This window comes from Ranitomeya imitator, chromosome 2 (genome assembly GCF_032444005.1).
Source record: "Ranitomeya imitator isolate aRanImi1 chromosome 2, aRanImi1.pri, whole genome shotgun sequence".
Classification (NCBI taxonomy): Eukaryota; Metazoa; Chordata; class Amphibia; order Anura; family Dendrobatidae; genus Ranitomeya; species Ranitomeya imitator.
Window position 1 is genome coordinate 396,207,120 of NC_091283.1, and position 17,339 is coordinate 396,224,458.

At 45.1% G+C, this 17,339-nt stretch overlaps 1 protein-coding gene across 2 annotated transcripts in view; it reads right to left on the minus strand.

The window, feature by feature from the left end:
- The window catches only part of LOC138667013 (gastrula zinc finger protein XlCGF26.1-like), a 38,607-nt gene that overhangs the window by 1,990 nt on the left and 19,278 nt on the right, over positions 1–17,339 (minus strand). The gene's annotated exons all lie outside the window — the stretch shown is intronic.

Sequence of the window (17,339 nt, forward strand, 5' to 3'; positions counted from 1 at the left end):
TCCAAAAACATTGGGACCCTGTGTAAAATGTAAAGAAACCAAGAATGCAATGATTTGGAAATCTCAAAGTCATATTTTCTTCATAACACAACATAAAACACATATCAAAAGTTGATAGACATTTCTTCATTTTATTGAAACATTTTTGGGGAAATTGATGCCAGGAATTCTTCTCAAAAAAGTTGTGACAGGTTTAACAAAAGGCAGGAAAAGTAAGTGCTACTAATGAAAAACAGCTTGAGGGCCAATATTCAACAAGTCACATGATTGTATATAAAAAGATCATGCTAGAGGGGCATTTGCATCTACAAATTGTAGAATAATTTCAGAAAAATTTTCCTCAATGTGCAATTGCAAAGACTTTGAATATTTCAGTATCTACAGTACATAACAAGGCCGACCATCAATATTGGGATTGTCATGATATAGAGATGCTATGGTGGTACTACATTAAAAACAGATATGATTCAGTTGTGCAAATCACTGTTTGGGCTCAGGAATACTTCCAGAAATCATTGTCTGTGAAAACAGCTGGCCATACAATTCACAAAAGCAAGTAGGAATTGTAGTATGAATTGACCAAACAAATTCAAAATTTGGTAATTTTCTTTTTATGCTTGAGCTTTAAATCCTGTACATAAAGCCGAGGATAAATTTATCTAATAAATTTTCTGTAGTCTGCCAATACATTTGAGCCTTTCTGTCAACGTTGGATGAGTTACAGTTTTGTATAACTTTACCATAATACGGTAATTATTTTCACTTTACCATACAATGTGTTGGAAAGCTGGAAACAAAATTCCAAGAATGGAAAAATGGTAAGAAAAAAAATTTTATTATTTTTTTTTTTTTACAGATTTCCGTGAGTGGTAGATATGGTTTTTAAGTTCAATACGATTATGGCTATACTAAACTTATATTTTAGTGCTTTTAAAAGAATTATAAATGTTGAAGAAATCAGTTAACTTTTTCTGAAACGCATAACTTTTTTATTTTTACGTTTATACAGCTGTGTGAGATTCAACATCCACTGTGTATGACGTGGGCTAAGCTCCTGAGCACTTCCGGCATCCATAAGTGTACGCTGGTTGTCAGCATGGGGTTAATGACCTAAACAAAGTGCAGAAAGAAAAATTCTATATTTTCATTAGGCTGGACGCTGAGCAGAAGACTGTTACTCTGAGTTCAGATGATAAATCGCTCACGTCTTCTTCTCCGAATAAGCTGTTTTCCAGATGTTCCAAACAATTGAAAAGGGGATTCATCAGAGAAAATGACTTTGCCCCAGTCCTCAGCAGTCCACTCCCTGTACCTTTTGCAGAATATCAGTTGGTCCCTGATGTTTTTTCTGGAGAGAAGTGGCTTCTTTGCTGCCCTCCTTGAAACCAGGGCTTGCTCAAAGAGTCTCCGCCTCACAGTGCGTGCAGAAGCACTCACACCAGCCTGCTGCCATTCCTGAGCAAGCTCGGCACTGCTGGTAGCCCGATCCCGCAGCTGAAACAGTTTTAAGATACGGTCCTGGCGCTTGCTGGTCTTTCTTGGGCGCCCTGGAGCCTTTTTGACAACAATGGAAGCTCTCTCCTTGAAGTTCTTGATGATGCGATAGATTGTTGACTGAGGTGCAATCTTTGTAGCTGCGATACTCTTCCCTGTTAGGCCATTTTTGTGCAGTGCAATGATGGCTGCACGTGTTTCTTTAGAGATAACCATGGTTAACTGAAGAGAAACAATGATACCAAGCACCAGCCTCCTTTTAAAGTGTCCAGTGATGTCATTCTTAGTTAATCATGACTGATTGATCGCCAGCCCTGTCCTAATCAACACCGACACCTGTGTTAATGGATCAATCACTAAAACGATGTTAGCTGCTCCTTTTAAGGCAGAACTGCAATCATGTTGAAATGTGTTTTGGGGGTTAAAGTTCATTTTCTGGGCAAATATTGACTTTGCAAGTACAGTAATTGCTGTTAAGCTGATCACTCTGACATTCAGGAGTATATGCAAAATGCCATTAGAAAAAATGAAGCAGTAGACTTTGGAAAAATTAATATTTGTCTCATTCTCAAAATTTTTGTCCATGACTGTACATAGCCCCAGGTATCAGTGGCCATGAATATTTTTTTTTGCATCTTAATCCTGATTATTTTATTTTAAAGCAATCCAGAGCCACCTTTTTTCCTCCATTTGCTTGTTGACACTGCAGAATACAGCCAAATCTTTCATAGTACAGTGTGAATATCCAGCTATTTTAAACGGGTTTGCCCATCCCAGTCATCACATCTGAGTGCTCAGAAAATTCTTCCAGTTTTGTGGTACTGTAAAAATTTTTTGGAGTGTCTTATATAATTTCTTTTTGCTGCCCCAAAAATATTTAGCTACAGGGCAGATATTTTACTGGGTTTTGTCCACCACATGGATCACAAATCATTGAGCTCAAAATTGTGCCATTTCAGACCTCCATAGAATTTTTCTTGTGTCTTAGCCTATTCTTTAACACAATTTAGCTGGGCAAAAAAAAAGTACAGGCCAGATATTTGAAAGTGGGTTATCTCCGTCAGACGCCTCATCTATCTGTATTTGAGACCACCACTAAACTGTTTTGGCTGTCTGTTACCCTAGTTCTGTACAATATTTTGCATTAAAATACAAAAAGGACAGGCCACATATTGAACAGTGTGGAGACCTCCTTCTCTCCTCCACACTTATCCGCTCCTCACCCAACCGCCTCCAAGACTTCTCCAGAATATCCCTCATCCTCTGGAATTCTTTGCCCCAACACATCTGACTATCAACCACATTCAGATCCTTCAGACGGAACCTGAAAACCAACCTCTTCAGGAAAGCCTACAGCCTGCACTGACCCCGCTGCCTCCTCACCACTACTGAAGCTACCGCCTCACCAACACCGGTGTTTCTACAACCCTCCACCTATTGTCTCCATCCCCACCATCCTGTAGAATGTAAGCCCGCAAGGGCAGGTTCCTTGCCCCAATATATCAGTCTGAGATTGTTAGTTTGCTTACTATAAGTGATATCTGAAATTTGTATGTAACCCCGTCTCATGTACAGCACCATGGAATCGATGGTGCTATATAAATAAATAATAATCTCCGTCATACGTCTCAACTATATGTGGGCTACAAATTGTGGCATTTGAGGCCTCCATTCCACTGTTTTTGCTGTCCGTTACCCTCGTTCTATACACTATTTTGAGTTAAAAAGCAAAAAATACAGGCCACATATTGAACAGTGTGGTATCTCCGTCAGACGCCTCATTTATCTCTCTCCTACAAATTGTGGCATTTGAGGCCTATATTCAACTGTTTTTGCGGTGTGTTACCCTAGTCTATACACTATTTTAGTAACATAGTAACATAGTTAGTAAGGCCGAAAAAAGACATTTGTCCATCCAGTTCAGCCTATATTCCATCATAATAAATCCCCAGATCTACGTCCTTCTACAGAACCTAATAATTGTATGATACAATATTGTTCTGCTCCAGGAAGACATCCAGGCCTCTCTTGAACCCCTCGACTGAGTGCGCCATCACCACCTCCTCAGGCAAGCAATTCCAGATTCTCACTGCCCTAACAGTAAAGAATCCTCTTCTATGTTGGTGGAAAAACCTTCTCTCCTCCAGACGCAAAGAATGCCCCCTTGTGCCCGTCACCTTCCTTGGTATAAACAGATCCTCAGCGAGATATTTGTATTCTCCCCTTATATACTTATACATGGTTATTAGATCGCCCCTCAGTCGTCTTTTTTCTAGACTAAATAATCCTAATTTCGCTAATCTATCTGGGTATTGTAGTTCTCCCATCCCCTTTATTAATTTTGTTGCCCTCCTTTGTACTCTCTCTAGTTCCATTATATCCTTCATGAGCACCGGTGCCCAAAACTGGACACAGTACTCAATGTGCGGTCTAACTAGGGATTTGTACAGAGGCAGTATAATGCTCTCATCATGTGTATCCAGACCTCTTTTAATGCACCCCATGATCCTGTTTGCCTTGGCAGCTGCTGCCTGGCACTGGCTGCTCCAGGTAAGTTTATCATTAACTAGGATCCCCAAGTCCTTCTCCCTGTCAGATTTACCCAGTGGTTTCCCATTCAGTGTGTAATGGTGATATTGATTCCTTCTTCCCATGTGTATAACCTTACATTTATCATTGTTAAACCTCATCTGCCACCTTTCAGCCCAAGTTTCCAACTTATCCAGATCCATCTGTAGCAGAATACTATCTTCTCTTGTATTAACTGCTTTACATAGTTTTGTATCATCTGCAAATATCGATATTTTACTGTGTAAACCTTCTACCAGATCATTAATGAATATGTTGAAGAGAACAGGTCCCAATACTGACTCCTGCGGTACCCCACTGGTCACAGCGACCCAGTTAGAGACTATACCATTTATAACCACCCTCTGCTTTCTATCACTAAGCCAGTTACTAACCCATTTACACACATTTTCCCCCAGACCAAGCATTCTCATTTTGTGTACCAACCTCTTGTGCGGCACGGTATCAAACGCTTTGGAAAAATCGAGATATACCACGTCCAATGACTCACCGTGGTCCAGCCTATAGCTTACCTCTTCATAAAAACTGATTAGATTGGTTTGACAGGAGCGATTTCTCATAAACCCATGCTGATATGGAGTTAAACAGTTATTCTCATTGAGATAATCCAGAATAACATCCCTCAGAAACCCTTCAAATATTTTACCAACAATAGAGGTTAGACTTACTGGCCTATAATTTCCAGGTTCACTTTTAGAGCCCTTTTTGAATATTGGCACCACATTTGCTATGCGCCAGTCCTGCGGAACAGATCCTGTCGCTATAGAGTCCCTAAAAATAAGAAATAATGGTTTATCTATTACATTACTTAGATCCCTTAGTACTCATGGGTGTATGCCATCCGGACCCGGAGATTTATCTATTTTAATCTTATTTAGCCGATTTCGCACCTCTTCTTGGGTTAGATTGGTGACCCTTAATATAGGGTTTTCATTGTTTCTTGGGATTTCACCTAGCATTTCATTTTCCACCGTGAATACCGTGGAGAAGAAGGTGTTTAATATGTTAGCTTTTTCCTCGTCATCTACAACCATTCTTTCCTCACTATTTTTTAAGGGGCCTACATTTTCAGTTTTTATTCTTTTACTATTGATATAGTTGAAGAACAGTTTGGGATTAGTTTTACTCTCCTTAGCAATGTGCTTCTCTGTTTCCTTTTTGGCAGCTTTAATTAGTTTTTTAGATAAAGTATTTTTCTCCTTATAGTTTTTTAGAGCTTCAATGGTGCCATCCTGCTTTAGTAGTGCAAATGCTTTCTTTTTACTGTTAATTGCCTGTCTTACTTCTTTGTTTAGCCACATTGGGTTTTTCCTATTTCTAGTCCTTTTATTCCCACAAGGTATAAACCGCTTACACTGCCTATTTAGGATGTTCTTAAACATTTCCCATTTATTATCTGTATTCTTATTTCTGAGGATATTGTCCCAGTCTACCAGATTAAGGGCATCTCTAAGCTGGTCAAACTTTGCCTTCCTAAAGTTCAGTGTTTTTGTGACTCCCTGACAAGTGCCCCTAGTGAAAGACAGGTGAAACTGTACAATATTGTGGTCGCTATTTCCTAGATGCCCAACCACCTGCAGATTTGTTATTCTGTCAGGTCTATTAGATAGTATTAGGTATAAAAGTGCTGCTCCTCTGCTTGGATTCTGCACCAATTGTGAAATATAATTTTTCTTGGTTATTAGCAGAAACCTGTTGCCTTTATGGGTTTCACAGGTTTCACTTTCCCAGTTAATATCCGGGTAGTTAAAGTCCCCCATAACCAGGACCTCATTATGGGTTGCAGCTTCATCTATCTGCTTTAGAAGTAGACTTTCCATGGTTTCTGTTATATTTGGGGGTTTGTAACAGACCCCAATGAGAATTTTGTTACCATTTTTCCCTCCATGAATTTCGACCCATATGGACTCGACATCCTCATTTCCTTCGCTAATATCCTCCCTTAAAGTGGACTTTAGACAAGACTTTACATAGAGACAAACCCCTCCTCCTCTCCGATTTTTACGATCCTTTCTAAACAGACTGTAACCCTGTAAGTTAACTGCCCAGTCATAGCTTTCATCTAACCATGTCTCGGTTATTCCCACTATGTCAAAGTTACCTGTAGATATTTCTGCTTCTAGTTCTTCCATCTTGTTTGTCAGGCTTCTGGCGTTTGCGAGCATGCAGTTTAGAGGATTTTGTTTTGTTCCAATCTCCTCGCTGTGGATTGCTTTAGAAATGTTCTTACCTCCCATCTGAGTATGTTTTCCTGGGTCTTCTTTGTTCAAGTCTAATGTTTTTCTTCCCGTCCCGTATTTAAACACAAAAAAGACAGGCCAGGGTGAACGTGTTCCATGATGCAACAGCCAAGTTATTTTTTTCAAGGGTGTTTATGATGCCCGTTCCAAAAATGTTTACACAGTATGTTGAGGTGTACCCTCCCAGGGGGAAATGTTTAGTAGCCCATACACTTAGTGTATGGCATTACAAGTATAGGAGACCCGCTGCTTTAAACTGGGAAAAGATTTATAGGAGGACAGTATCAACGTCTCTTCCGACACCACCACTAGATCACCAGGGTGAATGTGGTCCGTGGTGCAACAGCCAAGTAATTTTTTTCAAGGGTGTTTATGATGCCTATTCCAAAAATGTTTACACAGTATGTTGAGGTGTAACCCCCAGGGGGAAATGTTTGGCAGCCTCTAGTGTATTGGCATTACAAGTATAAGAGACCCGCTCCTTTAACCCCTTAGTGACAGAGCCAATTTGGTACTTAATAACCAAGCTAATTTTTACAATTCTAACCACTGTCACTTTATGAGGTTATAACTCTGGAACGCTTTAACTGATTCGGCTGATTCTGAGACTGTTTTTTCGTGACATATTGTACTTCATGTTAGTGATAAAATTTCTTTGATATAACTTGCGTTTATTTGTGAAAAAAACTGAAATATGGAGAAAATTTTTAAAATTTTGCAATTTTCAAACTTAGAATTTTTATGCTCTTAAATCAGAGATATATGTCACGCAAAATAGTTAATAAATAACATTTCCCACATGTCTACTTTACATCAGCACAATTTTGGAAACAAATTTTTTTTTTTGTTAGGAAGTTATAAGGGTGAAAAGTTGACCTTCGATTTCTCATTTTTATAAAAAAAATTTACAAAACCATTTTTTTTAGGGACCATCTCACATTTAAAGGCTCTTTTTGAAGGGTGTTCATGACAGAAAATACCCATAAGTGACACCATTCTAAAAACTACACCCCTCAAGGGTATTAACCCTTTACGTGCTTCACAGGAAGTGAAGCAATGTGGAAGGAAAAAACATTTACCGTATATACTCGAGTATAAGCCGAGATTTTCAGCCCATTTTTTTGGGCTGAAAGTCCCCCTCTCTGCTTATACTCGAGTCATACCCGGGGGTCGACAAGGGAGGGGGAGCGGGGGCTGTCTAGTTATACTTATCTACTCCCGCCGCGGTCCCTGCAGTCCCTGCTTCTTCCAGCGCTGCATCTTCTTCCTGTATTGAGTGGTCACATGGTAACGCTCATTACAGTCATGAATATGCGGCTCCACCTCCCATAGAGGTGGAGCCGCATATTCATGACTGCAATGAGCGGTAACTGTGACCGCCCAATACAGGAAGAAGATGCAGTGGTGGAAGAAGCAGGGACTGCGCCAGGAGCAGGTAAGTATACGAGGAGGAGAGCGCTGCGCGATATTTACCTGCTCCTCCAGCGTCAGTGCGCGCCCTCTGCTGAGCGTCAGTGCTGGAGACGGAGCCGCACGAGGAGCAGATAAATATTGAAAGCGCCGGCGTCCTGAGCGAAGAGAGGCGAGTATGTGATTTTTTTTTTTGTTATTGCAGCAGCAGCATTATATATTGCACGACTTTCTATGGAGCATCTATGGGGCAATAATCAACGGTGCAGAGCATTATATATGGCACAGCTTTCTATGGAGCATCTATGGGGCCATAATGAAGGTGCAGAGCATTATATATGGCACAGCTTTCTATGGAGCATCTATGGGGCCATAATGAACGGTGCAGAGCATTATATATGGCAAAGCTTTATATGGGGCCATAATGAACGGTGCAGAGCATTATATATGGCACAGCTTTATATGGGGCCATAATGAACGGTGCAGAGCATTATATATGGCACAGCTTTATATGGAGCATCTATGGGGCCATAATGAACGGTGCAGAGCATTATATATGGCACAGCTTTATATGGAGCATCTATGGGGCCATAATGAACGGTGCAGAGCATTATATATGGCACAGCTTTATATGGAGTGTTACAGAACCCCCAGCACCAAGAATATGTTATGCTATATATATATTATGTATAATAGGTTCCATGTGAAATGCATCAGTCCACAGGCTGCATCCCTGGGCAGAGAGGACACGATATCCCCCTTCTGTCCTCCCCCACCTTTGTAATTCCCATAGTAAATACCAGCAGGCTCCGGCCCCCTGCGGCTATTGTAATGTATGTCTGGCCTGTTTTTTCTATTGGCCTGCCCTGTGTATCTGTGTAATATATTCTGTGTGTTGTAAATAAAGTGGGTTCTTTAGACTGGAAATACCTGGAGTAGCAGTCAGCTTTTATATGCTCCCATGTAATCAAGAAATCCTAGCCAGCGTCCTTCATTCAGAATCCAGCAAAAGCAGAATGGACCTCCTGAAACACGGGGGGTGCTGAAAGAGGTACTACAGCACAGTAGACCCCGTTACACTGGTGGAAGACAGCGGGATGTGATACCCCTTCTACAGGAGGAAAGGAATGAATGGAAGACAACTACCAGAAGTTAAAGAGGACTACACTAAAAGATCTGGTGGAAGCCCGAGGATTAATCGCCAGCAACAAAACAAAAGCGGATTTGATAGCAGTCATCATGGAACACGACAGTGCAGCGCCCCCCAATGTGAACGTGGAGGAGATTGAATTCCAGAGGGAGGTAAAGAACAGACTGGCGTTCTATAGCCCAAACCCTGCAGTAGAGATCATACGAGAGGTGATGGCTGATGTGCGTACTGATCTGAAGGAAAAGATGGCCGAGCGGACCAGGATAGAGCTAGCCAAGATGGAGATGGCAGAGCGGACCAAAGTGGAGCTGGCCAAGATGGAGATGGCAGAGTGGAGAGAGGAGAGTCAGCGAGCAAGGGGGAGCTCTGGCCTCCGACCAGGTACCTTCAACAGTAAGCCACAAAAAGATCCAGTATAATGCCTTCCGACAGTTGGGGGAGGCAGAGGAAGACATTGATGGCTTTATGCAGGACTTTGAGCGGCAGTGTGCCCTTCATCAAGTGAAGCCGGAGGAACGGGTTCAAATTCTGGCCAGCAAGCTGACAGGCGCCTATCGCACGGTACCTGATGAGGACTGTATGGACTATGAGCGGATCAAAGAAGTGATCTTGGCCCGGTATGCGCTGACACCAGAGGCATACCGCCAAAAGTTCCGCGGACTTATAAAACGAGTAACCAATACCCACGCTGAATGGGCCTGTAAATTACGGCGGTCACTGCTACAGTGGGTACAAGGGAGCCAAGCAACCACTAAGGAGGACGTCCTCCAGCTCTTCTTGTTAGAACGATTCTTTAATGGACTAAACCCCGAGACACAGGAATGGCTTCAGGACAGGCGGCCAATGACTCTTGAGGAAGCCGCTCGTCTGGCCGATGAAAATCATGATGCCAGGAGGCCTCAGTTGTCCGGATCAAAGATGGACACTAGGGGTCCGCCCATGGACCTGCAGGGCCCCAAACCACCGAAGATTGTAGGGGAACCAGCTAGAAACCACAGTTCCCCTGGGGCGCGATGCCACACCTGCCGTCAGCTGTGCCACCTCCAAAGACAATGTCCCAACCGGACCCAGCATACCCAGTGGCCAAAGGTGGGAACAGCTACCTTCCGCCGGGCCGCTGTACACTGCTACCAAAGCGAAGCTGACCCGGCATTGGGGGCTACAACTAACCAAGGGGTGGAAGACATGGAGGAAGTGCTGCATGAAGTAGACCCCGTGCAGGCAGCCCGGGCAGATAATCGACAGCAGCATCGACAGGTCGTGTGGGTTAATGGGAAAAGCATGCAGGGACTAAGATTCCAGAGCAACTTTGACCCTTGTGAAGCCTCATCTCGTCCGGGACCAAGAGAAGACGGACCGGACAGTGGCAGTCCATGTAGCAGGGGGAGCCATACATCGACTGCCCACTACCCGGATTCACCTGAACTGGGGAGTTGGGGATGGCCTTGTTGAGGTCGGCTTGATGGAGGATTTGCCTGAAGACGTTTTGCTGGGAAATGACTTGGGGCCCATGTTGTCTGCCTTCTCGGTTGCCCCTCTGGCTGAGACATATCCTGTGACCACCCGGAGACAAGCTCGAGCTGCGGAGGCGGAATCACACTCAGAGGAGGCCCAGGTAAGACATCCCAGCCCTACACGTATTCCCATAGCCAGACACATTTCTTGGGCCACCCCAGATGAATTTAAGAGGGAGTTATTTGAGGATACTTCATTGGAGGGATATCGTGGGAAGGCACAGGAGGGGAGAGGGGTACTGGAAGGGGAACAGTTTATATGGAAGCAGGGACTCCTCTACCGGATCACAGCACCACACAGGGACGAGCTCCACTATAAAACGACAGCTGGTAGTTCCCAAGAAGTATAGGCAGGAGTTACTGCGAATCTCTCATGACATACCCTTGGCCGGGCACTTCGGCGTCAGTCGCACCAGGCATCGTCTGACACAAAACTTCTTTTGGCCGGGGGTAACCTATGATGTCCGTCAATACTGCCAGACCTGTGACAGTTGCCAGCGCATTGGCAAGAGGGGAGATCGATGCAAGGCCAAATTACGCCCCCTCCCCACTGTGGAGGAACCATTTAGCCGAGTAGCGGTCGATCTGATAGGGCCGTTAGCCAAACCCAGTCCGTCAGGGAAAAGGTATATATTGACAGTGGTAGATTATGCCACATGGTATCCAGAGGCGGTTGCGCTACCTAACATACTGGCAGAGACGGTGGCGGCTGCCCTGCTCCAGGTTTTCTCACGGGTTGGATTTCCGCCGGGAGATTATCTCAGACCAGGGTACCCAGTTTACAGCAGAGATGACCAACCAACTGTGGAAGCTGTGCGGCGTAAAGTCCATTGAAAGCGCCCCGTACCACTCGCAAACCAATGGGTTGTGTGAACGCTTTAACGGGACTTTAAAACAACTCATTGGGACTTTTACCAGGACCTACAGGGACTGGGAGAAATTCTTGCCTCACCTCCTATTTGCCTATCGAGAGGTGCCCCAAGAATCCACTTAGTGCTAGAACACTGGGAAGGGGAGGGCATCATAGAAGGGGTTCCTATTGTACCCTATGTGATGGAATTCCGGGACCGCCTACAGGAGCTGACCCAGGCTGTACGTGGGAACATGCAGATGGCCCAGTGGCGCCAGCGCGTATGGTACGATCGGAGGGCCAGAGAGCGCACCTTGGAAATAGGGCAGAACGTCCTGGTGTTAGAGCCCACTAGACAGAACAAGTTCCAAGCTGCTTGGCAGGGACCCTACCAGTTAGTGGGGAAAATAGCCAACACCACCTATAATGTCGCCGATTGTGACGACCCCAGGGTTATCCGCATGTTCCACGTGAATATGCTGAAGCCCTATCGGGAGTGCCCTGAAGAGGTAGTGGCCATCTGTGCACCTGAAGTAGAGGATTTAGCCGGACTTCCCTTGCCTGATGTCTTAGGGGAGAGGACTCAGTCTAAAAAATGGGACCAGGTACACTGGGGTGAAGACTTAGGTCCCCGGGAGAGACAGCAGGCGGAGGAGTTGTTGAGGCAGCGACAGAGGATGTTTTCGGGGAAACCCGGGGACACTCACCTGGCACAACACAAGGTTGAGACCCAGGATCAGACCCCCCTGCGACAACCCACCTTCCGCGTCCCTGAGTCTGTACGAGAAGGGATGCGACAAGAGATGTTGCGTTTAGGGGTCATTGAAGAGTCAGATAGTCCCTGGGCATCCCCTGTAGTGTTGGTGCCCAAGAAGGATGGGACTACATGGTTTTGTGTAGACTATCGTAAGCTCAATGAGAAAACAGTGACGGATGCGTATCCCATGCCGCGTGTGGATGACTTGTTAGACCGGCTGGCAGGGGCAAAGTATTTGACCACCATCGATCTATGCAAAGGCTACTGGCAGATTCCCCTTAGTCCTGATGCTATTCCCAAGTTGGCATTTGTCACCCCGTTTGGCTTATTCCAGTTTCGAGTTATGCCATTCGGGATGAAGACTGCCCCGGCGGCCTTCCAGAGGCTGGCTGACTGGCTTCTGGATGGTCTCCAGGACTATGCTTGTGCCTACCTGGATGACATCGCCATCTACAGCGCGACATAGGAAGAGCATCTAAATCACCTAGAGACAGTATTAGACAGGATCCACAAGGCCGGAATCACCCTGAACCCAAACAAGTGTCACGTGGGCAAAGCAGAGGTTCAGTATTTAGGGCATTGGGTGGGAAGTGGGAAACAGAGACCAGAACCAGCCAAGATTGAGGCCATAGCCAAATGGCCCACCCCACGCACAAAAACCCAGGTCATGGCGTTTCTAGGGACAGCGGGGTATTACAGGAAATTCGTTCCCAATTACAGCAGCGTGGCCCAGCCCCTCACTGATCTGACCCGTAAGAACCAACGCCGCCAGGTAACCTGGACCCCAGAGTGTGAGGAAGCCTTCCGCCAGCTAAAGGACGGCCTCACCAATACCCATGTATTGACCGCACCGGATCCAACTAAACGTTTCCTTGTTCACACAGACGCTTCTATGTTTGGATTGGGGGCAGTACTAAGCCAAGTCGGGCCGGACGGCCAAGAACACCCGGTAGCTTACCTGAGTCGGAAACTACTGCCCCGTGAAGTGAGCTATGCGGCCATCGAGAAGGAGTGCCTGGCAATAGTATGGGCACTCAAAAAGTTACAACCATATTTGTATGGATGACAGTTTTCTCTCCTAACGGAACATAATCCCCTAATCTGGCTTAATCGGGTCTCCGGAGACAACGCCAGATTACTGCGGTGGAGTTTAGCCCTACAACCTCTGGACTTCACCATCCACTACAGACCCGGCAAACAAAACGGTAATGCCGATGGACTAAGTCGACAAACGGAACTTGTACCAACCCCATAAACTTTGGTCATCCCCAAACCGATCCGTTAAGGATCAGACTGTGTATGCCGATCGCATCGCTGAAAAGGGGAGCCGTTTTACAGAACCCCCAGCACCAAGAATATGTTATCTATATATATAATTGTCTAAGGGTTTTTCCGTCTGTCTGTCTGTCTGTCTGTCCTGGAAATTCCACGTCCCTGATTGGTCGATGCCGCCAGGCCTCGACCAATCAGCGACGGGCACAGTATCGACGTAGAAATCCCGCGTCTCTGATTGGTCGAGGCCACCAGGCCTCGACCAATCAGCGACGGGCACAGCGACGATGATGTCATAAAGGACGTAGACATCCCGCATCTCTGATTGGTCGAGGCCGCCAGGCCTCGACCAATCAGCAACGGGCACAGTGACGATGATGTTATAATGGTTGCCATGGTGACGATGATGTCATAAAGGTTGCCTCGATCAATCAGCGACGGACACAGTCTGCCGCGAATTCTGGAATCATCATTGTCCATATACTAAGGGGACATGCATATTCTAGAATACCTGATGCATATTGCCTCGACCAATCAGCGACGGGCACAGCGATGATGATGTCATAAAGGACGTAGACATCCCGCGTCTCTGATTGGTCGAGGTCGCCAGGCCTCGACCAATCAGCAATGGGCACAGTATCGACGTAGATGTCATAATGGTTGCCATGGCGATGATGATGTCATGAAGGTTGCCTCGGCCGCCAGGCCTCGACCAATCAGCAACGGGCACAGCGACAATGATGTCATAATGGTTGCCATGGCGACGATGATGTCATAAAGGTTGCCTCGATCAATCAGCAACGGATACAGTCTGCCGCGAATTCTGGAATCATCATTGTCCATATACTACGGGGACATGCATATTCTAGAATACCCGATGCGTTAGAATCGGGCCACAATCTAGTGCTATATATATATATATATATATTATGTATAATAGGTTCCATGTGAAATGCATCAGTCCACAGGCTGCATCCCTGGGCAGAGAGGACACGATATCCCCCTTCTGTCCTCCCCCACCTTTGTAATTCCCATAGTAAATACCAGCAGGCTCCGGCCCCCTGCGGCTATTGTAATGTATGTCTGGCCTGTTTTTTCTATTGGCCTGCCCTGTGTATCTGTGTTATATATTCTGTGTGTTGTAAATAAAGTGGGTTCTTTAGACTGGAAATACCTGGAGTAGCAGTCAGCTTTTATATGCTCCCATGTAATCAAGAAATCCTAGCCAGCGTCCTTCATTCAGAATCCAGCAAAAGCAGAATGGACCTCCTGAAACACGGGGGGTGCTGAAAGAGGTACTACAGCACAGTAGACCCCGTTACATGGAGCATCTATGGGGCCATAATGAACGGTGCAGAGCATTATATATGGCACAGCTTTATATGGAGCATCTATGGGGCCATAATGAACGGTGCAGAGCATTATATATGGCAGCTTTATATGGAGCATCTATGGGGCCATAATGAACGGTATAGAGCATTATATATGGCACAGTTTTATATGGAGCATCTATGGGGCAATAATGAACGGTATGGAGCATCTATTTTTATTTTTGAAAATCACCGGTAGCTGCTGCATTTTCCACCCTAGGCTTATACTCGAGTCAATAAGTTTTCCCAGTTTTTTGTGGCAAAATTAGGGGGGTCGGCTTATACTTGGGTCGGCTTATACTCGAGTATATACGGTAACTTTTTTTTTTACAAACATTTTACTTCAGAACCAATTTTTTTTTATTTTCACAAGTGTAAAAAGAGAAAATGAACCACAACATTTGTTGTGCAATTTCTCCTGAATATGCTGATACCCCATATGTGAGGGTAAACCACTGTTTGGGGGCACGGCAACACTTGGAAGAGAAGGAGTGCCGTTTGACTTTTTCAATGCAGAATTAGCTGGAATTGAGATTGGACGCAATGTTGTGTTTAGAGAGCCCCTGATGTGCCTAACCAGTAGAAACCCCCCACAAGTGACACCATTTTGGAAACTAGACCCCTTAAGGAACTTATCTAGATGTGTGGTGAGCACTTTGAACCCCCAAATGCTTCACGGAAGTTTATAACGTAGAGCCGTGAAAATGAAAAATCATATTTTTTCCACAAAAATGATCTTTTCGCCCCCAAATTTTTATTTTCACAATGGTAACAGGAGAAATTAGATGACCAAAGACGTTGTGCAATTTGTTCTGAGTACACCGATACCCCATACGTGGGGGTAAACCACTGCTTGAGTGCACAGCAGAGTTTGGAAGAGAAGGAGCACCGTTTGACTTTTTCAACGCAGAATTGGCTGGAATTGAGATCGGACACCATGTTGGGTTTGAAGAGCCCCTGATGTGCCTAAACAGTGGAAACCCCCCACAAGTGACACCATTTTGGAAACTAGACCCCTTAAGGCACTTATCTAGATGTAATAATATAATAAATACACCGGCGCTCCGAATGATAGTGGGTGTAGGAGTAAAGGGAAGCTGCAGGTGCCTAGACGGCTACTGCGCCAAGCCTGTCATGTATATGCAGAGGAGTAAAACTAAAAGTTAGGCCACCGCGCTACCTATCTCCTAGATAGTACATATAATGAACTAGAAAGTACCCACAAAAGGGTTAACATAAAGCACTTACTGAGTGGTTAAAATGCCAGGACTTGGACTGCGGAAGCTTGATGGAGCGCTGAAGTGATGAAGACAGACGCTCCTCCGTGAGTCCGAGGTAAGTCCGAGGTACGGAGGTCCGGACGGCAGCGTGAAGCGACAGGCCCGGGGGGAGCGTCCTCCCTATTGGCGCCTGGCTGCCACGCGCACGCCAAGAAAGTAGACAAGCGGCGTCCTGGCCAGGGGCGCCGCTACACTGCGACGGGGAATAGGGAGGCGTGGTGTGGGTGACGTCACCCGGAGCTACAAGAAAATGGAGCAGGAGACAAGTGCCGAACAGGGCCTCTATTGCCTACGCGTTTCGAAGGTCACCGGACCTTCTTCGTCAGGGCTAGAGGTTCCTGGCTGTCTGCTGCTCTATATAGGATATAAAAGCGCCGCCCACTATACAAAAAACTAAATACATGTATGTGCATGAGAGTGTCGCTAGGCTACAGGAAGAGGCTGTAGACTTATAAGTCCATGGACCTGATGGCATACCTCAGAGTAATAGGTGATCTATGTTACTATGTACTAATGTTAAAAAAAAAAAAAAAAAAAAAAAATTTTATTGTTAAATAAATACTTTAAAAAATACATTAAGAAATCTATATTTGAAAGAGACAATTATTATAAAAATATATAAAAGAAAAAGGGGGGAATTTTTATATATAATTTGTTAAAAAAGGGGAGGGGGAGGGGGAAGAGGAAAAAAAAGCAAGAATACTGATAAAAAGTCATACTTAAGTAGATAACTATTTAAAAGCATAAAGCTCCAATTCATGATTAAGACCCTTAGGGGCTAGGCTATCCAGCATAAAAATCCACCTAGATTCGGTGCGTGACATTAGTTTTATGTAGGGTGCCTAATGCACTCTCTGATAATATGGCGTACTGCCAAGATACGCATTCGCCTTCTGCTAGTATACATCAAGCTTCTATGGACCTCGTAGTCCTAGATGAATACAATGAAACTCCAACACACAATACGCTAGATCGTTCGGAAATTTTTTCAACTTATACTAACACAAATTCCACCCAGTATACACCCGTTTCCATTGGTAATAGGAATCAGGTTAATATTAGACCGTCTGTTAATTCAGAAGCAGCCAACGTATCATTTGATTTTAGTACCCACGAACATTCAGGGCCACCATTAGAACTACAAGAGTCTCCTATTGCTTCCACCTCCAACTATTATGCCCCACTATCTCTAATTGATGATACGGATGACACCTTTAGGAGCAATGAATTACCTGGATCAAGCCAGAGCGCAAGTACGGCACCTGTTCGGCACTTGTCTCCTGCTCCATTTTCTTGTAGCTCCGGGTGACGTCACCCAGACCACGCCTCCCTATTCCCCGTCGCAGTGTAGCGGCGCCCCTGGCCAGGACGCCGCTTGTCTACTTTCTTGGCGTGCGCGTGGCAGCCAGGCGC